This window comes from Oryctolagus cuniculus, chromosome 12 (genome assembly GCF_964237555.1).
Source record: "Oryctolagus cuniculus chromosome 12, mOryCun1.1, whole genome shotgun sequence".
Taxonomy (NCBI): domain Eukaryota; kingdom Metazoa; phylum Chordata; class Mammalia; order Lagomorpha; family Leporidae; genus Oryctolagus; species Oryctolagus cuniculus.
The window spans coordinates 46,458,794-46,479,226 of record NC_091443.1 but is presented as its reverse complement, the minus strand read 5'-3'; positions in this window follow the sequence as shown (position 1 = coordinate 46,479,226).

Below are 20,433 nucleotides of genomic sequence, written 5' to 3'. Positions count from 1 at the left end.
CACTAAAATAAATTTCAACACAATTGAGAATTACTATATTTTGTGAAACATTTTATATCCATAAAAATGCTTTATAATCATTATTTGGAGTTATACTTATTATGTGAAGCAGGCATTGATAACCCAATTTTAAAGCTAAGACTAAAGCTGGTGCCACAGCTCAATAGGCTAATCCTCTACCTAGTGGCGCCGGCACACCGGGTTCTAGTCCGGGTCGGGGCGCCGGATTCTGTCCCGGTTGCCCTTCTTCCAGGCCAGCTCTCTGCTATGGCCCGGGAGTGCAGTGGAGGATGGCCCAAGTGCTTGGGCCCTGCACCCCATGGGAGACCAGGAAAAGCACCTGGCTCCTGCCATCGGATCAGCGCGGTGCGCTGCCTGTAAAAAATAAATAAATAAATAAATAAATAAAGCTAAGACTAAAAGAAAAAACTTTTTCTGAGCTCACTGAAGAGATAGCTTAGTTTTTAAAATAGGCAAAGATGAATTTTTGCCTTTCCTTTTTCATAACTTTCCTTTATTTATACATCTTTTACTTCCACAATACATGCATAATACTGCATGAATGCTGTGACATTACAGTTGATTCCTTATCTTTATTAAACTATTATTTCCTATTTATGTGAAAGGCAAAACTACAGAGAGAGAAGGAGAGACAAGAAGAGATTTTCCATCTGCTGATTCACTCCCCAAATGGCCACAATGGCCTGGGCTGGGCCAGGCGTAACCAGAATCCTCAGCTTCTTCTGTGTCTCTCACATGAGTCTAGGGGCCTAAGCACTTGGATCACCCTCTGCTGCCCCTGCCAGGCCATCAGCAGGGAGCTGGATCTGAAATGGAGCAGCGATGACTCGAACCACTGACCATTTGGGATGCCAGCATCTCACGGGGGAGGCTTAACCTGCTATACCACAACGCTGGCCCCAATTCTGCATTTTTAAAGGGACAATAAAGGTATAGCACCCTTACACTCTCCTGCAATTATTTTTCAGTGAAAAAAGTCTCATTATCCCTAAAATAAATTTAATTAATGTACAAAATTACTTATTTTACAATTGAAATATTACATGGAAGTTATTAACATTTTAGTATCAGTTATTTTGAATGCTTATCATCTTGGTGATATTACCAATTTCCATTTGGAGCTAGACAGAGAGTTTTCTCCAACTCCATATACAACCACAGACTTCTATTCAAAGTTCACATCCTTAGATATCAGGGCAATGGCTTAGAAAGGCAGTCTTGATGGTGGTGTCTTGTCCTTCAAGTAGCTTATAAATGTTTGACTTCTGGGAGGTAAGCAGAGATTAAAAATAGAATTGGGTCTGGTGTTGTGGTACAGTGAGTTAAGCTGCCATCTGCAGCACCAGCATTCCATATTGGAATGTTGATTAGAGTCCCAGCTGCTCCACTTCAGATACAACACCCTTCTAATAGTGTTCCTGGGAAAGAGCAGAAGATGGCCCACATACTTGGACCCCTGCCACACATGTGGGACACCAAGATGAAGTTCCTGGCTCCTGGCTTAGGTCTGGTTCAGCCCTAGCTGTTGCAGCCATTAGGGGAGTGAACCAGCGGATAGAAAATCTCTTCTCTCTCTCTCCATATAGACATGGATATAGATATAGATACAGATATATCTTGACTAAATAAATAATTCTTTAAAAATAGAAGAGGGGAGTATTTGGTTTAGTGGATTAGTGGATAAGATATTGGTTAGGACACTCAAATCCCTTATCATGGTGACTGGGCGCCTGCCTCCAGTGTTCTGCTCTTATGGACCCTGGGTGGCAGCTGTGATGTTTCAAATGATTGGATTCTTGCCACCCTGTGGGAGACCTGTCACCCCATGGTAGTTCCAAGCTCCTGGTTTTAGCCTGGCCACGTCCTGGATGTTTCAGGTATTTGGAGAGTAAACGAATGGATGGGAGTGCATGTTCCCTCTCAAGCAAAAGAACGGACAAATAACAACAACCAAAAAAGAAAAAAGAAAACTAGAAGTGAAGCTTGTTTCTGGAAACAAAATGAAGCTTCCTGAGAATATCAGATGGGAAGTTTCAAGGAAAAGAAGAAGTGTGTAATAAAATATGTGTGTCAAGGTCTAGCAACAATTGTGTATTTGTGTAAATGTGACCATTCACATAGTCACATGCAGGTGAAGTGGCGCTGTTTAGATTTTGATGGATTTTTCCCATGAGGAATGGTAGGACTGGGGAGACATTTCCTTAGATTATTAACTGGGTCACTTCTCGGCATTTTGGCTAAGAGCAAGTGTAGATTACTAATTGGAAGAGGTTGCCACTCTGCTGTAGTAAGTTATGACATCTTACATTACATTAACTTGCATATTTTCTCAATTTAAGATGAATTTGTTTTTGCATGTAAAATTCCCAGTTGAACTAAGAATTTTTTTAAAGTTGAATGTAGAAAATTTAGTATTGCTTTCCCTGACTTTAGAGTGATAGTCCCTAGGGGTCTGTAACCTTACTTGGCTACACAGTGACTCTTTGTCCTTGGTGGATTCTTTCAAGGACAGAAACTTCAATTCCTGTGGAACGCTTCACCATATCACTGGAATTCAGTCATCAGGTAAGGAGTCTTGTCAGAATTATGGCAATGCCTAGCACTTAGAAGAGGTAGCACAGGTATGGGGATCCTTGAGGATAGAGGGTTACTGAGTTAGAGAACAAGTTTCTTCTGGGATAGGACTACAGAAGCTGCTATAAGTCTCTGCTCTCTTCAAGGCTTTCATCTAGTTTGGCCTTAAGGTGATTAATAGTTACATATCTACTTCCAGATTCAGAAGTATTTGTGACAATCTTTGACATTCTTGGCTCTGAAATTTATTCACATACAACACTGAGCCTCCGTCTGAGATTTTTCTTTCTTTCAAGTGAGGAAGGGTTAAAAATACAATCTTTCCTCACTACTCTTAAAATTACTCACAAGAAAAAGTGTCACAAGATATTGGTTCAAAGTATTACCTAAAGTTAATAGTTATTTTTTTTCTTTGCAAACATTTTTCTCCAAATAAGAAAGTGAAATTAATGTAAAAATAATAGCAGTAATAGTAACAATCAAGTAAATTAAAACAGCTAACATTTATTAAATAGTTACTATATCCCATGCTTTCATGTAATTATTTTCAAGTATTAACTTATTTAATTCCTTCAATAATTCTCAGAGATAGCTATTGCAGTTTTTAGTGTACAAATGATGAAAGCAAGGCGAAGAAAAGTTTCTGATTTGCTCACTGTGAACTAATAAGTGTGAAACTAGTATTTTTTTTAACTTTTATTTAATGAATATAAATTTCCAAAGTACAGCTTGTGAATTACAATGGCTTCCCCCCCATAACTTCCCTCCCACCTGCAACCCTCCCCTTTCCAACTCCCTCTCCCCTTCCATTCACATCAAGATTCATTTTCAATTCCCTTTATATACAGGAGATCAGTTTAGCATATATTAAGTAAAGATTTCAACAGTTTGCACCCACATAGAAACACAAAGTGAAAAATACTGTTTGAGTACTAGTTATAGCATTAAATCACAATGTACAACACATTAAGGACAGAGATCCTACATGAGGAGTAAGTGAGTAAGTGCACAGTGACTCCTGTTGTTGACGTAACAAATTGACACTCTTATTTATGACGCCAGTAATCACCCTAGGCTCTTGTCATGAGCTGCCAAGGCTATGGAAGCCTCTTGAGTTCACCGACTCTTATCTTATTTAGACAAGGTCATAGTCAAAGTGGAAGTTCTCTCCTCCCTTCAGAGGAAGGCACCTCCTTCTTTGATGACCTGTTCTTTCCACTGGGATCTCACTCACGGAGATCTTTCATTTAGGTCATTTTTTTTTGACAGAGTATCTTGGCTTTCCATGCCTGAAATACTCTCATGGGCTTTTCAGCCAGATCAGAATGCCTTAAGGGCTGATTCTGAGGCCAGAGTGCTGTTTAGGACATCTGCCATTCTATGGGTCTGCTGTGTATCCCACTTCCCATGTTGGATCGTTCTCTCCCTTTTTTGTTCTATCGGTTAGTATCTTCAGACACTAATCTTGATTATGTGATCTCTTTGATTCTTAGTCCTATCATTATGATCAATTGTGGACGGAAATTGATCACTTAGACTAGTGAGATGGCATTGGTACCTGACACCTTGATGGAATTGAATTGGGATCCCCTGGTATGGTGAAACCAATATTTTAACTCAGGCTTTCTGACTTCAGAATCTCTTAACTCTCAGTATCTGTCCTTGGTACTTAAAAATGTGAATGTGAAATCTAGGTACTAATGGATGGATGTCATTATTCACACTTATTATCAATATTACACTTTATGGAGATGGCCAAGTTTGTCTCCTGACTTCTAATTACTTGTCCTTGATGCCCGTATTTACACAAAAGGTACTTACTTTGAAAACATTGTGGAAAATGTACATAAAGGGTAAGCTTATCTTGTTGGAAAAAAATTTTAAATTCATGCATAGCTTTTTACTACATGCAGTTTTCATGGAAGTTTTAGAAATTCATTTAACACATGGATTTAAGTTTTTGCATCAAAATAAATTTATCTTTTAGTTTCATTTTATTTTTAAATAGATTTTATTTATTTATTTGAAAGGTAGAGTTACAGAGACAGAGAGAGAGAAGGGGGGGAGAGAGAGAGAGAGAGAGAGATCTTCCATCTGCTAATTCACTCCACAGATGGCCACAATGGCTGGGGCTGGCCCAGGCTGAAGCCAGAAGCCAGGATCTAGGAGCTTCCTCTGGGTTTCCCACGTGGGTGCAGAAGCCCATCCTGTGCTGCTTTCCCAGGAACATCAGCAGGACTTAGATTGGAAGTAGAGCAGGCAGGACTCAAACCGGTGCCCATTTGGGATGCCAGCACTGCAGACAGAGGCTCAGTCTGCTGTGCCACAGTTCTGTTCTCATAATCTCATTTTCTACAGCATTGTACAAGTCCTCTTGTATATAACATTTTCAAGGATGCTAAACAGAATAAAGTTAATCATGGCTTAGAAATTCATCATATAAATGGTATCAAAATTATTATAATTCTATAGTAAGGAGTGATAATATTGTTACATGTAGCAAAGTTAATGTTGCTTTCCCTGAGTTTAGAGTAATAGTTTCAGGAGTGTTGTTTCACATACCCCCAACTATAATGCTCTAATCAAAATTTATATGATTCATTTAAAATCATTAATCATTTCAGACAAATTGAAATAAATATTTGACTCAAAACTAATAAGCTATCTCTATCATTTCTACCTCTATCTCTACCTCTACATCTCTGCCTCTACCTTTGTCTCTGTCTCACCAGTCCTGGCCACATCACTTTTTGGGTGAAGAAAAGCTGAGAAAGGACTCATAGGATTGAATTCTGACCTTCACCTGCATTGTGACTTTTCTTCTTGCCTTAGAAATGGAAAAAGTTTCTATTTGCACATCTGGAAGGAGTTAATGCTGTTCATACTCTATTACTTTCTTAAGTGACATTATTTTAATCTTTACTGGAATGAAGTACATGAAGTAGTTCAGAGAAACTCAGTTATGAGTACAAGGCAGGCTGAGAGGGTATGCCTGGATACTTAACAGACTCTCTGTGTGTACCTGATTGTCCTTTCCAGTTGTTCCCAGGAGTTTAGCTTCCTGGTTACCTTGAGAGAACTGTTGTTCATTAAATGCTAAAAGGAGCCATTATTTTTCCTCTTAGATGTACTGAATCCAACTAGCCAGTGTACATTATGGTGATTGTTTGAGTACAAACCAATTTGAATATAGAATCAAAGCAATATGGGGAAGTGAGCTGTACACAGTTAAGTTCCATCATTTTCCTTCCTGCTTGTTTTTGAGAGACCTGTCAATCCTAGAAAAAAGTCTGTCCATAGACAACCTTAAGCTTTCCACTTTGCCTTTCAGTGCCATAAACATTCAAGCACATTATAAATAACTTCCAGGTCTTCTCTGGAGGATGACAAATAAATGAGGCTATATTTTAAGAGTCCCCAATTAAAAAAGCTATTCATGGTCTGAAATTTCAAGCACTAAGGTTTCTGGGAGAAAAGCAATTTCTAGCATGAGAATTCTTTCTCCTTTACTTGAAATGTGAACAGTTTTAAGATGTTTTTATTTAAAACTATGATGAGATCAAAAGGTGTGTGGACAAATGGAGTAACCTATGTAAAGATTTAACAGTAGAACAAAGAAACTATGAGAGTTTGTTGTGAAATCAAACCCTTAAGAGTCAAAAGTATAGGCGTTTTAGCAGGTCTAGGAAAATGAGTTCTGAAACTGCTGTTTTCCTTGAAAATATGAAAATTACTTTTCTATTTTTTATGTCCACTTAATAGTACCTTTTAAACTGATTTGTGTGTGTGTGTGTCTGTGTGCATGTACATGGTATGTTGGCACGCTAAAAATAAGCTTTATTTTTTACAGGATTATATTTTGGAACTTATTGAAAATATTTTATTTAAATTGAACAAAATTTTGTACTCAAACTTTCTTAATTCCTTAGAAAAAAGAGTATCATCCTCTTGAAGAGGTCAGGTGCTTTTACAAACAGTCATTGGTAGATTCCTTGCTATCTTTTAAAAAGCATTTTCTGTCTTCTATTCAATGTTCCATCATAGATGATTATTTTTCAGTTTTCCTTATTTCATAGTTAGAGATTACTGTAAAAATACTTTTTGGCAACTTAATTTAGGATAAATTCTTGCAATTCAGATATTTATCATATCTTAAAAGACAAAATAATTAACTCTGAACTGCTTGTAAGTATCCTTTCCCAATAATGAGTGTTCATGCTAGAGAAAAACTCTTTTTCATGTTACTGGGTGTCACCTATGTATGACAATAGCAGTATCAATCATAGAACTATTAACTGATATTCCATCAATCAAAAGACACAGTCCCTCCATCTTGTATCTGGTAGCCAGCTGAATGTTTATTGAATTGTATTTTCTTTTTTTTAAAATTTGTAAAACTTTTAACTGACAAAAAATGGTATATGTTTTTTGAGTACCACATGATATTTTGATACATACATACATTGTAGAATGGCTATTCAAGGTAAACACATGGATATCCTCAAATCTTTAACATTTCTTTGTGGTAAAACCATTCAGAATCCTTTCTTTTAGTTTGTCCTTTTGTTATGCTTTTAACTTCTGGAAGATAAACTTTTTTAGTTCCTCATGAATTAAACCATGTACTTGTCTTTCTGTGCTTGAATTGCTTCACTTAATGTAATGACCTCTGTTCCACCCATATTATTGCAAATGACAATATTTCAGCCTATTTATATGTTTGTTGGAAAGAGAGAAAGGAGAGAGACAGAGTTTCTATCTAATGGGTCATCCCCCAAATGCTCACAACAATTATGATTGGAGGAGGGCCAAAACTGTGTCAAGAACTCAATCCATACCTCTCATGTGGGTGGCAAGAACCCATCCACTCTATCCAATATCATCGCCTCCTAGTGCCTGCATTGGCAGCCAGATGAAATCAGCTAACAGCATCAAACACAGGCTATGGGATATAAAATGTAGGTGTCTTAACTACTAAGCCAAATTCATATTGCAATGTCATAATTTCAATGACTATTATTCCATTTTATATATGTACCACATTTTCTTTATCCATTCATCAGCTGATGGACAATTAGGTTGCTTCCTTTTCTTGGCTATTGTGAAAAGTGTTGCAATAAATCTGGGAGTGCAGATGTCTATTCAGAGGACTGATTTCATTTCCCTCGGATATATATAGCTAGTAGGGGACTGCTGAATCGTGAGGCAGTTCTAGTCTTAATCTCTTGAGAAACCATCGTATTGGAGTATTGGTTGTCACAACAGCTCTGTTGATTTATATTCTCACCATGTTGCAAGGTTGCCCTTTGGTTCTCATCCTTTCCAGCATTTATTATCTTTTGTCTTTGCTATAATAGTAGTTTTGGGGCTAGCACTGTGGTGTATAGGATTAAACCTCCATCTGCAGTGCCAGCATCCCAAATGAGTACCTGTTCGAGTCCCAGCTGCTCCACTTCTGATCCAACTCCCTGCTAATGTGCCTGGGAAAGCAGTAGAAGATGGTCTTAAGTGCTTGGGCCTCTGCCCTCATGTGGGAGACCGGGAAGAATCTCCTGGCTCCTGGCTTTGGTTTGGCCCATCCCTGGTCTTTCTTCAGGGCCATTTGGGGAGTAAACTAGCAGATGGAATATCTCTCTCTCATTCACTCATTTTCTCTCTCGCTCTCTCTCTCTCCCCCTTTCAAATAGACAAATCTTTAAAAAAAATGAATCTCAGTGTAGTGAAGTGTTATAGTAGTTTTGATATATATTTCTCTCATGATTAATGATGTTACTCTTTTCATGCACCTGTTGAAATTTATGCCTTCCTTTGAGGAATGTTTGTCTAGATCTACTTACCCATTTTTAATTGGCTATTTATTTAGCCATTAGGTAGTTGAATTCCTTATATATTCTGTTTATTAACTCCTTGTCAGATACGTAACTTGTAAATATTCTCTCCCATTCTTTGAGTTGCCTTTTCACTTTGCTGATTATTTTCTTTTCCATGAAGAAGCTCTTTAGCTTGTATGGTTTTCCTTTTGTTTCTTTTATTTCTAGAGTCTGATCCAAATAGCCTTGTCCATTTCAAAATTCTGATGTGTTTCTTCTAAAATTTTTGTATTTAAGTATGACAATATAATTTTTTGCAATACTAAGTTTACAGATTTAAACTTTGGAAATAATGAATTTTTATTCACTGTTTTGGAGTGGAGTTATGATTAAACTAAACGGGCATATTTGCGTGGGAGAAGCATCTGAAAAACAAGCAATTATTCAGCATGTTCCCAGCACACACAACAAGTGTACCCTTATGTCCCTTGATCAAGGAGTTTATACTCAACATGGGAACAGATATTTAAAAGTTAAATGTCCTTATATAAAGCAATGATCATGATGATGAATGATGATAGCTAACTCTGACTAAGAGCTTACTATGGGCCAGACACTAAGTTAAGCCCTTCTCATACGTCATCTTATCTACTTTTTATATAGTACTAAAATAATGTGAAAGCTGTTTTCAAAGAATTCTCTAAAACAAAATTACAATAACTTGTTTCATGATTGTTTTTGTTGTTAGTGTAAGTATCCACAAATATATTTTCCATGTAATCCTTTTATGATGAGTGTTTTTTTTAATTACTCATTTTGTATTTGAGAATTGTGTTCAGATCTTTATGATCAAGATTGAGTTCTTCCTTGTATTCTTAATCACTTTTTAGAAGTACTAGACTAGAATATTTACTTCTAATGTCTAAGAAATACATGAAATAATAAGTTAGCCTTATCATTAGCTCAAAATTTGGAGAAAGAAAGCACCTGGAATTACAAGTTCAGAGTAAATAAGTTCCTAAAAAATTTACCCACAACATTAAAAATCCAAATGAAAGTTTAATGAATTAATTAGAAATAACAGTTTCAATGTCTTCATTGCAATAATAACAAGTGTGGAGGCCAGCATTGTGGTGTGGCAGGTAGGGTCAATGTCTGTGATACCAGAATCCCATGTGGGCTCCAGGGTATATCCTGGCTATCCCACTTCCATTCTGGCTCCCTGCTGATGGCCTAGAAGAGGTGGTGGAAGATGGACGAGGTGCTTGTACCTCTGTTACCCTCGTAGGAGACCTGGGGGTAGATCTTGGCTCCTGACTTTGGTCTGGCCCCAGTGCTGGCTGTTGTAAACATCTGGGAGGTGGATTAGCAGATAGAGGATCTCGCTCTCTCTGCCTCTTCTCTCTCTGTAACTCTTTCAAATAAATGAATAAATCTTAAAAAAAGCAAGTATGGTAGAAATTTGCGCTATATATCTGAAATCCCTTTAACTTCCAAGGGTTTAGTTATTCTGACTCAAATTTTAAAAATTTGTATCTTTTCTTGGGTTATAATTCATATGTTTCTATTTTATTATTGTATCATATATTTTACATTATATACTATATAAATGTAAATATAGGTGTAAGCAACAATTATTATTGACTTTAAGATTTAAAATTTCTTCTAAGATACACAGTTGCATGATTTATAAGCTGTAAGTAGTTTTGTGATATTATAAATACAAAAATTCTCCTTTCAAATAAGATTATTTCCTTGATTTGTCTTCTCAACTAAATTCTAGTTGGCTTGTGAATGTTAACAAAAAATGTAGCAAGTTAAGTAGATTTCTCAGTTGCTTTGATAAGGAACAGTCTTAATAGGTTGAAGGAGGTGGTATAAAACATATTTTAAAAAAGTAACTTGATCTGCTGATTAATATGTACCAGCTACTGGTCAAAGCTCTTAGTATGAATTGTATCCCAAATGCTATATTTTTAAAAATTTACTTATTTATTTTCATTTTATTTGAAAGGCAGACACACATACACACAAATACACACCCAAACAGAGAGAGAGAAAGAGAGAGACGGAGAGAAGGTGAGGGAGAGAAAGAGAGGGAGAGGGAGAGGAAGAGGGAGGAGAGAGGGAGAAGGAGAAAGGGAGAGGGAGAGAAAGAAGGAGAGAGGAGAGGGGGTATGGCGGAGAGAGAGAGAGAGAGAGAGAGAGAGAGAGAGAGAGAGAGAGAGAATGAGAATCTCTCAAATGCCCAAAACAGACTAGGTCAAAGCCGGGAGCCAAGAACTCAATCTGTTTCCCACATGGGTGGCAGGACCCAAGAACTTGAGCCATCACTTCTCTCAGAGTATGCATTAGGTGAAAGCTGGAATTGGAAGCAGAGATGAGCTTTCTACCAAGCACTCTGACCTGTGATATGAGCACCTCAAGAAGCATCTTACCTGCTGTGCTAATCGTCCACCCCAAATCGAGTCTTCTGTGGCAGATAATATCACCATCCTCCCTATTTTATAAATAAAAAAAATTGTTTTGAGAGTCAAGCAATTCTCCCAAGACCACAAATAGCAAAAATGCTACAGTAGGATTTAACCCAGGCATTCCGGCTGTATGGTGTATGTATTGAAAATTTAACACCTTACTGAATATATGTAAGATAAAAGTAATTCCAATATTCAGGTGACATACAGAGCCAGGTTAGTATCTGCACAGGCTCAGCTTGTGTTGAGCCCCTGTGTGAGTGGTAACTTAAAGCTATGGGGAAAATCTAACACAGCTAAACATTTACTCCCAACAAGTTGAATTCACATCAAACAGAGACACCTTTTCCCCTCAGTAGATGATAGCTTTAGGACAGTTTCCATGAGATGGATCTGCGCTAGGCTGGACTGAATGACGCTTAGCAAAATTTAGAGGTTTTGAATCCCGGCTTCAGGCTAATCCAGACTTGGCTGCTGCAGCCATTTGAGAAGTGACTGGTGGATGAAAGATCTCTCTTTTGCAGCCCCTGACTTTATTTCTGTCACTCTGCCTTTCAAGTGAATAAATAAACAAATCTTCATACAAGATAGACCACCTTGTTATGTACCCCCTCATCAGTGCAGGCATTTGGAGGGTGAACCAGAAGCTGGAAACACTGTTAGTGTTTATCAATTTATCCATCTATCCTTCTCAAAAAAAAAAAAAAATGAATAGGGCTGTTTAGGCTCTGGGAACTGGCTTTAGGTTTAATTTTTTTTTTTTTTTTTTTTTTTTTTTTTTTTTTTTTTTTTTTTTTGGACAGGCAGAGTGGACAATGAGAGAGAGAGAGAGAGAGAGAGAGAGAAAGGTCTTCCTTTTCTGTTGGTTCACCCCCCAATGGCTGCTGCGGCTGGAGCACCAAGCTGATCCGAAGCCACGAGCCAGGTGCTTTTCCTGGTCTTCCATGCAGGTGCAGGGCCCAAGGACTTGGGCCATCCTCGACTGCACTCCTGGGCTACAGCAGAGAGCTGGCCTGGAAGAGGAGCAACCGGGACAGAATCCGATACCCCGACCGGGACTAGAACCCGGTGTGCCGGCACCGCAAGGCGGAGGATTAGCCTAGTGAGCCGCGGGCGCCGGCGGGTTTAATTTTTTTAAAGATGTATTTATTAATTTGAAAGTCAGAGTTACACAGAGAGAGAAGGAGAGGCAGAGAGAGAGAGAGAGAGAGAGAGAGATAAAGAGAGACTTCCATACGCTGGTTCATTCCCCAATTGGCCACAATGACCAGAGCTGCAATGATCAGAAGCCAGGAGCCAGGAGATTCTTCCAGGTCTCCCATGCAGGTGCAGGGGCCCAAAGACTTGGGCCATCTTCTACTGCTTTCCCAGGCCACAGCAGAGAGCTAGATCAGAAGAGCAGCCGGGACTAGAACCGGCGCCCATATGTGATGCTGGTGCTTCAGGCCAGGCTTTAACCTGCTGCTTCACAGCGCCGGCCCCAGGGAAATTTTAAAAAATATTTATTTATTTGAAAGTCAGAGTTACAGAGAGGGAGGACGAGAGAGAAAGAGAGAAAGAGAGAGAGAGAGAGAGAGAGAGAGAGAGAGAGAGAGGATATTCTATCTTCTGGTTCACTCCTCAGATGGCTACAGTAGCCATGGCTAGACCAGGCTGATGCCATGAGCTTCATCCAGGTCTCCCACATGATGGCAGGATCCCAAGGATTTGGGACATCTGATGCTTTTCCCATGCACATTAGCAGGGAGCTGAATGAAAGTGGAGCAGCTGGAAATGGAAAGGATCCCCATATGACATGCGGGCATCGTGTGCAACAGCTTAACCAGCTATACCCAGACGTCTGCCCAGAACAATTTCTTAATACAAAGTCTTATGTTTTTCAATAATTTTTGGCAAGAAGTGACTGATTTTCTGTCAGACTAAAGTGGATTCTGCTTGAGAACTAGTATCTAAATAAATGTTGAAAAAAAGTTGATATTTAAAAGTTAAATAAAAATAGCTGATATGGGATTAAATCAGAACATGCTGTACAATGAACTCATGTGACATCACTGTGCGCAGTGACAAAGAAGATGATAATTGTGCACTAATGGAATTTGGGGTGTATTTTGATGATATGACCAATTACTTGGTCATTGTTAACATTCATGAAATTATTTTATTTGATAAGACCATTGGGTCTCATCAAAAGAATTTTTGTTTCCTGGAAGATATTACATATGTAGAGCATTAAACTAACAGTTAATGTAATTAGCCTAGAACTATTTTTCTTTGTGTACTATCAACACATTAGCTATCAAAAGTGAGTGGTAATATATCCAGCCAAAAATGAGTTACATGGTTATCCCAACAACTTAAACAAAAGGAGGAAGAGGGAATGCCTGTGTTACATTCACCCAGATTTTTCCTGTAACTAAAGCTTTTAACCTAAGATTGATAGAAAATAGTGTTTAGGAAGAAATAATGCATACTGATTTATATAAAATGCTATTCGCTGTATTTTTTCTCTTTGTATTAGCTTTAATGAATAGATATGCCTTTTTATTTTGTGGTACCCTACCATTAAATGATACCATCACTTTTTTCTGCCTAAATAAATTCAAATTCTTGTCACCTACTACCTGTACAGGAAGATTTGAGACATTATTCCTAATTGTGATTTTTTTTTTACTGAATATCTTTGAAGATAAATTTGTTTTATTCTTTCATCCACTATTTAAAAGGATTTTCACATTTTGATCTTCTAAAGGAATTGTCAATGAGAAACTAAAACTGCATAGACTATACATTAAAATCACTTTAGTTTTTAAGCTGTCATGAACTGTTTCAAAAAATGCTAAGTTGCTATTGTTTAATGTCTGTCATTTTATAATGCTTTAGAAGTTATCTATCCTGTAAAATTATTAACTGATGCTAAAATTGCCTTGTAAGTATTAGGACAATAGCAATTTTGTAACAGCTGGGACACTGCCAATGTAAGATAAGTACATTTTGCTCTGTAGATTCATAAAGTGCTTTGAAATGGTTTGTAACTGATGGATGGATGCATTTTCTAAGTGTAGAAAGCAATATTTTGTAGAAGGAAATGGCTTGAAAGCTGACACACATGCATGCAAATGCCATTCTCTTCAGTAAGTAATTTGCTTTTTCTTTCAAAAGCATAAATGGCATAGTTAGACACATTATTTTGTATATTGCACATAACAATACAAGATGCACAAAAACAGCAAGTACAAAACATTTCATATTGATAGAAGAACCCATGGCTGTGGTATATGATTAGCATAAATGTATACACACTGAAGTAATGCCTTCAAGATTAAAAAGTGAAACTGAAAAAATGGGAAAGTTTTCCAAAACTTCAGGAAATGAAAACATTTATTATGCTTTCTTTTAATTTAATAATGCTACTTGATTGGAATACTAGGAATCTTATTTTAAAAGGATATATTTTCCTTAAACCACTAAATATTAATCATGGTGCCCAGTGCCAGGTTATAAGCCATCATCTTTTTGTGCAAGCTTGCTTAGTATGGGTTACATTTTTGGCTCACTCTTTCCTTCCTTCCTTCCTCCTTCCTTCCTTCTTCCTTCCTCCTTCCTTTCTCCTTCCTTCCTTCCTTCCTTCCTTCCTTCCTTCCTTCCTTCCTTCCTTCCCTCCCTCCCTCCCTCCCTCCCTCCCTCCCGCCTTCCCTCCCTCCTACCTTCCTCCCTTTCTTCCTTTCAATTATCATTCCTTCCTTTCTTTCTTTGAATGTCAACAATATCTTTTCCTGTGTGAAAAGTGTTTTTATAACACTAGTTTTTATACAATCAAAATTGTCCTGTGACCTGAATCAGGTTTTTAAATTTTAGAAAAGTATTTAGTTACAGATGTATCCCCAGTTGTTAAATACAACTGGCAGAGTGTATGTAATCAATAAACATTTGTGTTATGAATTTCTAAAGGCATTTAAAAAATACTGACTTTGAACTGAATTGTGTTTCAGAGACAACTAATTTAGAAGCACATAAAGCAGACCCAGGTTGGTAGGTTTTGAGTACTGCTACCAACAGTTCTTCACTTTATGAACTAAGTTTAGCCTTTTGACTTCCACTTCCTATTAAACAAAATAAAGGTGATAACACCTACCCTTGTTTTTTTTTTTTTTATCAAGAGTAAATATATATAAAGTGCCTTTTGACCATGTCTGCACTTATCACTCAATAAATCTAGCTTTGCTTGTGATATTATTGTTATACCTCCATCATTATTCACCTTATTTTTTTGTTTGCTCTATCAATCCAGAATTATCTCAGTTCTTTAAAATATTCTCAGATTTTCCATTGTTTTGGGCAGTTTCTGTGAGAATCCATTCATTAATGGGAATTGAGTAACATCAGAGGGGAAATTATTATTTCAAAGTCAAACATGTTTTCATTTTCAATTTATTGAAGTAATTATATAACTTTTTGATATATCTTTCATCTAAGACATTTAAAGGAAATGTAGAAATGAATAAAGCATATTTGTTCAGGTACTATTTTGGATAACAGTAATGCAACACTTCCACTTTATCTTTTGGAATGTGCATTGTATTCATCAGTTTTTTAACTTTTATTTAGTAAATATAAATTTCCAAAGTACAGTTTATGGATTACAATGGCTTCCCCCCCATAATTTCCCTCCCACTTGCACCCCTCCCATCTCCCGCTCACTCTCCCATTCCACTCACATCAAGATTCATTTTCAATTATCTTTATATACAGAAGATCAATTCAGTATATATTAAGTAAAGATTTCATCAGTTTGCACCCACACAGAACATAAAGTGTAAAATACTGTTTCAGTACTAGTTATAGCATTACTTCACATTGGACAACACATTAAGGACAGATCCCACATGAGAAGTAAGTACACAGTGACTCCTGTTGTTGACTTAACAATTTGACACTCTTGTTTATGGCACAGTAATCTCCCTAGGCTCTTGTCATGAGTTTCCAAGGCTATGGAGGCCTTTTGAGTTCGCCGACTCTGATCATATTAGACAATGTCATAGTCAAAGTGGAAGTTCTCTCCTCCCTTCAGAGAAATGTACCTCCTTCTTTGATGGCCCCGTTCTTTCCACTGGGATCTCACTTGTGGAGATATTTCATTTAGTTCCTCTTTTTTTTTTTTTTTTTTTCCAGAGTGTCTTGGCTTTCCATGCTTGAAATACTCTCATGGGCTTTTCAGCCAGATCCAAATGCCTTAAGGGCTGATTCTGAGGCCAGAATGCTGTTTAGGACATCTGCCATTCTATGAGTCTGCTGTGTATCCCACTTCCCATGTTGGATCGTTCTCTCCCTTTTTGATTCTATTAGTTAGTATTAGCAGACACCAGTCTTGTTTGTGTGATCCCTTTGACTCTTAGACCTATCAGTGTGATCAACTGTGAACTGAAATTGATCACTTGGACTAGTGAGATGGCATTGGTACATGCCACCTTGATGGGATTGTATTGGAATCCCCTGGCACGTTTCTAACTGTATTCATCAGTTTTATCAGAGATTGAATCTGGGCACTTTTTGATCCAGTGCATGAATGGATTAATTCATGAAATTCTCTACCATCTCAAAAGGGATAGTCACTACTGACCTGAAAGAATTTTTCCACAAAGGCTTACCAGAGGAAAGCTTTTAGACTACAGATTTTAATATCTGAATTATTCCCACACAAGGAGACCTCAGATGGGATGCTTAGATTGGAGTCTCCTGTGATATGAATGTTTGTCCTTTGGCTGAAATGCTTATTGGCAAATTGTTAAGACTTCTTATTTCATGGATTTTGTGAAACGTGTAGCAAATTAAATAACAAATATTCACTTTACCTTTTGTTCATATATTTTTAAAAATTTTACTTCACTATGTCTTTAACTCTTGATGGGAATGTCTGTATTTGTGTTTTTTTTTTTTAAGATTTATTTATTTATTTGAAAGGCAAAGTTAGAGAGCGAGGCAGAGGCAGAAAGAGAGAGAGAGAGAGAGAGAGAGAGAGAGGTCTTCCATCTGCTGGTTCACTCCCTAAATGGTTGTAACAGCCAGAGCGGGGCTGATCTGAAGCCTGGAGCTGGGAGCTTCTTCTGGTTCTCCCATGTGGGTGCAGAGGCCCAAGGGCTTGGGCCATCTTCTACTGTTTTCCAGGCCATAGCAGAGATCTGGATCTTTGCACTGTGCATACCCTTTTTGTCTGTTTGTTTAAGATTTATGTATTTGTGGTTTTAGTTAGAATTGAGTCACCTGGTGTATGATACAAATACATTTGATGTTTTAATTATAATAGTTCTCTGCCAAATCCTCTGTGAGAAAGAATGGCATGAAAACATTTCCCAACTAACTTGATATTGGATGGGGGTCAGATAAATCTCAGAACCATAGGACCAAAGTTCCTGAGGAAATATCAAAGGCATTGGTGGCGTCCCTGAGTGTGATGCTGGAGACGGGATTTCATCCTGTTTTATCAATCCTTGACATTAATTCACTGAGAAATAATTTGCTTCTATCTTCCTCTTTGTCAAGAACATCTGATAGAGAAAGATTGCAATCCTTTCACAATAGTGTTTTAGAGTTTTCATTGCGAAGTTTTGCCACTTACAGACCAAATTCCTTAGGTATGTATACAGTATAACCAGCCATTGGCAGGCTTTTGGCAGCTATCATTATTGATACTTTTTTCCTTTATCATTTTGTGGACAAATCTACTGGAACAACATAAATTCATTCATATCTCTTATTTACATTTGAGTCCATGGACTGGGAGTATCTATGGAGGAAACCATGGTAGCTGTTCATGTGTCTATAAAACCTTTTACTACCACATGTTAGTGATCATAAGAAGTACACCAGCAGATGTTCTGGTGGGATTAGAGTTTTGTATCCTGTTACTCTCTCTCTTTGAAGTTTTATGGCCTATCACTTAATATTACTTGTGTATGTGTTGAATAAATGACTCTTTTCTCTAGACAAAATAAAGGAAAGCATTCTTCTTTATGTTGTCCATAGCTTTGATGACAATACATTTGCGAAGATCTTGACTTACAACTGATCATGCTCCATATTTACTTCCAGAAAAAAAGCATTTAAAGAAATATGGTGCCATATACAAAAATGGTAAATGACTTCCAACATTTAACCTATTTGAAATTACCAACTTGATATTCAAAAATACATCTTGAACATATTTTCTTAGTGCATGTGACTCCTTCTATTTGACTACTTTGAAGTGTTTAATAGCTTGTACAGGTGGTTTATTTGCCATACTTTTATTGACTGATATTTTTTATTTTTTCCCAAAGAAAGCTTTTATTTAAGGAATAAAGACTTCATGCATTTCACAAGTACAACTTGAGGAATATACTAATTTTTCCTACCATACCTGCCCTACCACCCACTCTCCCACCCCTTCTCCTCCTCCCTCTTCCATTCCCAGTCCCATTCTCCACTAACATCCATTTTTGATTAACTTCATACACAAAAGACCAACTCTATACTAAGTAGAGAATTCAAGAATTTGCATGGTAAAATAAAGCAAACAAACAAACAAAAAAAAACCAACACAAAGCAAAAAAAAAAAATACTGTTCCTCAACAGTTGAGACAAGAGCTGTTCAACCTCAAAATCATTGCATCATTGTACCTTGAAGTTAATTTCACTTCTTCTTTTTTTCATAAAGTTAATTAACTTTAACAGATCACCCAAGAATGATACATCTTTTGGGAGCACTTAGACATAGTTATAATACAACTCTTTGAACATAGAGGTCCTGCATGGGAAGTTAGTGTACAGTGACTCTTGTTAATGTAACAATTAACACTCCTATGTATATGTCAGTGATCACCTGAGGCTCTTGACATGAGCTACCCAGGCTATGGAAGACTTTTGAATCCACCAACTCTGTCGTAGTTAGACAAGGTCATGAGCAAAGTGGAAGTTCTCCCTTCAGAGAAAAGTACTTCCTTATTTGATGACCATTTCTTTCCACTGGGGTCTCACTCACAGAGATCCTTCATGCAGGACATTTTTGCCTCATTATCTTGGCTTTCCATGCCTGAAATGCTCTCATGGGCTTTTCAGCTAGACAAGAATGCCTTAGGGGCTTATTCTGAGGTCAGAGTGCTATTTAAAGCGATTGTCAATCTATGAGTCAGCTGTGTGGACTGCTTCCCATGTTGGAGCATTCCCTCCTTTTTAATTTTATCTATTATTATTACCAGACCCTTAATCCTATGTATATTATCACTTTAACACTTAAGGTGGTATTTTTACCACTCAGCTTAAGGGGATTTGGGGTCCCATGGCAAGCTTTTAAATGGTACCTTTAGAAGTAACCTCATAAGAATGTATGCAGAACTATACAGCTTTACAGTTACAAATTTCATATGCTTCATAATTATAACTTTAGAAACATGGTGATTCTTCCCACCTTGCCCACCCTCCCACCCATCCTCCCAATCCCTCTTCCTCCTCTCTCTCTTATTCCCACTCTTGTTTTTTACTGAGATATATTTTCAGTAGACTTTATCCACTTATGTTTAACTGTGCTAATTAAAGAGTTCAACAAATAGTTGTCCACTCTGCCTGTCAAAAACAAACAAACAAACAAACAAACAAAAAACTGTTCTTCAACAGTCAAGACAAGGGCTATTCAAGTCATTGCCTTTTTTTTTTTTTTTTTTTTTTTTTTTTTTTTTTTTTTTACAGGCAGAGTGGACAGTGAGAGAGACAGACAGAGAGAAAGGTCTTCCTTTTGCCGTTGGTTCACCCTCCAGTGGCCGGTGCGGCCGGTGCGCTGCGGCCGGCGCACCGCACTGATCCGATGGCAGGAGCCAGGAGCCAGGTGCTTTTCCTGGTCTCCCATGGGGTGCAGGGCCCAAGCACCTGGGCCATCCTCCACTGCACTCCCTGGCCACAGCAGAGGGCTGGCCTGGAAGAGGGGCAACCGGGACAGAATCCGGCGCCCTGACCGGGACTAGAACCCGGTGTGCCGGCGCTGCTAGGCGGAGGATTAGCCTAGTGAGCTGCGGCGCTGGCCAAGTCATTGCTTTTCAAAGTGTCAATTTCACTTCTACAGATTGCCTTTTAGGTGCTCTGTTAGTTATCACAGATCAGGGAGAACATGTGGTATTTGTCACTTTGGGACTGGCTTATTTCAGTAACTATGATGTTTTCCAGATTAATCCATTTTGTTGTAAATGATCAGATTTCATTTTTTTAACCATTGTATTGTATTCCATAGTGTACATATCCCATAATTTCTTTATCCAATCTTCAGTTGATGGATATTTGGGTTGATTCCATGTCCTAGCTATTGTGAATTGAGCTGCAATAAATATGAGAATGCAGATAACTCTTTCATATGCTGATTTCATTTCCTTTGGGTAAATTCCCAGAACTGTGATGGCTGGGTCTCATGGTAGGTCTATATTCAGATTTCTGAGGTATCTCCATACTGTCTCCATAGTGGTTTTACCAGTTTACATTCCCACCAAAAGTGGATTAGGGTACTTTTTTTCCAATATCCTCACCAGCATTTGTTG